Here is a 2,916-nt window from a genome sequence, read left to right as displayed (position 1 = left end):
AGAAAATATCATACGAAAAGTTAAAAGTTTTAAGTATCTTGGGTGCATCATACAGGATAATGGAGAGATTGAACAGGATGTAAATCATAGAATCCAAGCAGGTTGGTCAAAATGGGGGAGTGCATCATCTTATTTTTATTACTATTTTGGATTCTAACTTTTATTAGTTATGCTTTTATTATTATGTATGGTTAACTTTTTATTTAATTTATTATTTATAATAGGAACAATAATACATATTATAAAAAATTAGAATATTATTGGAACCAATAAGGACCAGAACATAGATTAGGTGAACATACAAAGTTATAACTTCTTGTTTTAGGTGAACGCGCCTTTAAAATGAAGAATCACGTTTACGTTTTGAGCAGAAGAAGTTACCAAACACAAAAAAAAAAACATTAAAGAAATTTAAACGCAAAAAATACAAAGAATTAAATTGTTATACAAGTGTGCGTTATGTTCTGATTTTAATAATAAGTTTTGATTATGGCAAAACTCAAATGCCCTGTATATACATAAATATAATGACCAATAATAAACTCTTAAATAGAATTAGATTAAGTAATTTCTTCTAGGTGAAAAAATATGGAATATGGTTTGCAACACAATTCGTTGGCGCTGTCACTGTGTTGGCCCAATTCGTGTCTGCCACAGCTGATTGCTCTAAGTCGCGGGTGCTGGACCAGAAGTAGCTGTTTCGTGGTCGTCAATCCTACATTGAGAAGCCAGGCTTCATTTTTCATGTGCCGTCTACTCTTCTTCCATCTCTCTGCCTCCATTTCGCTGGCGTCATTTTTAAATTGATGTGTTTTTTCATTTTGCATGCGCTACAGGTGAAGTGGTCATGCGTATTTTCATCTCAATTTTATTCTCTGCATGCGTATTTTGAGAATTAATCATTTTTGTTTATTTATTTAAATAAAAAAATTGCACTTTTTTAAATATGAGAGACTAAACTATGACAATTAAAAAATTAAAGACCAAAATTATTACAACTCGTCAATATGAGAAACTAAAATAAAACTTAACTCCTAAATTATGATTAATTATTGATGTGACATTTGAGGTACGATATGATAACCAATAATATTCTTGCTATACATATACATTGAACATTGTTTAATTTATTGGTTGGCGGCAGCAATAAGCAAACCACAAACTCTTTGCAAATTGAGCATTGTTAATTGGTTTCACACACAAACAAAATAATTTTAGTTTGTCCATTATTTAATTTATTAGTTCACTTAAATAAATATTAGTAATTTAAATAAACAAATCTCATTTTATATTATAGTGATTCATTAGTTAATAACATTTTTAAATAAAGATTAAATGTGCAAAGAATTAATCTTGACATATCAAAATAAAAAATATAATAAAAAAAAGGTTTTACACATCATATCGGTAGGTTCATCACGTGAAACACAAGCACTTCATTTGAAATATTATTAATTAACTATGATGTTCATAAAAAACTCATCACATGCTTATAATGAATGAACTAATCTAATCATTGCTCCACAGCTCAGCTCTGTATGCAATCTTTTGTTATCTTTTTGCTTCATTTGTTTAACATTGATTTCATCAAATAATTAATTAAATGACACTTCAGTTTTGTATAGAATAATTGAAAACGAAACGTTAAACAAAAGAGAGAATATTAACATAATTAGAATAAATTTACACATACCGTTAGTTGCTATTAGGTATAGTATGTGAAACACCAGTAATTTAGGTGAGAGAAATAAAAATGACACATAATTAAACACAATAAAATGTTTATTTAATTATTTTAGTGATCAAACCTAACTTTGTGGGGACATATGACCATATCTGGCCCCAATACACTCTAAGATTAAGGGATATCGCTCTATCTTCGTATAAAATAGACGACCACCAGCGATTTACAATTTATAATTTTAGAATTATATATTTTTGTAATTTTGGAATTATTTTGCGTTCCGGATTCCGGTGTATGATTGATGGGGTGACCTATAAAAATATTTTGACGATTAAGTCAGAATAAATCTCAGAAATAGAATTAACGAGAGTATGTATAATATATCTAAAAAAGCTAGTGGCTCTTTTTTATATATATTTGGTTATTTATCTTATTTTTATGCTAGTTAGGAATGAAAGAGTCAGCAGCAAAACAACATAAATATTCAATACAAAAATAATATATAAAAGTACTCACAACACAATGTGACAACAACTATAAATAAGTAAATATATTAATTAAAGTATCAACAAAAATACACCGATATTTTAACGTGGATCCACTATAATCAAATATGAAGTACAAAAGAGTCACAAATAAAATATAAATTGTGCATACAATCAGCCAACAAATTGAAGTACCAAAACTTACAAATAAATAATCAAAATTAGATGAAAAAATACCCGATAACAAAACTGTTGTTTGAAGTAGATTTCTCCTTTTACAGACCTCCAATCAAAATTTTCACATTCAGAATGAAGAATAAAATGAGGTGAAACTACAGTTCAAATTTCAGACAGAGTGAACGAATGAGAACTGTTGTGTAAAATTTGCTATTCTGCAAAAAATAAAAATTCTATTTTTTCTCTTTTCTCTCACTTTGTGGCTGTTCTTTTTCATTTTCAATGACTCACAAAAATCTAATTAAAATAGTGACATAAGGATGTAGAGAGTCGCCTAAAAAATTAAATTTAAATCTCACAAAAGAAAAAAAAAACTCAACAAAGAGATTAAAGTATTTAACATTTGAAAACCTATTAAAATTGTGCTGAACTATTAGACTCAGAAGTCGGGTCCGCAATAAAAATAAACAACCAGCCGTGATTTAGAATTTATAATTTTAGAATTATATATTTTTTTAATTTTGGAATCATGTTTAATCACAGTTATATAATATGGCTAAACTTTGCTAT

The sequence above is a fragment of the Arachis ipaensis genome, chromosome B10, assembly GCF_000816755.2.
Source record: "Arachis ipaensis cultivar K30076 chromosome B10, Araip1.1, whole genome shotgun sequence".
Lineage (NCBI taxonomy): Eukaryota > Viridiplantae > Streptophyta > Magnoliopsida > Fabales > Fabaceae > Arachis > Arachis ipaensis.
This window is presented reverse-complemented; position numbering follows the sequence as displayed.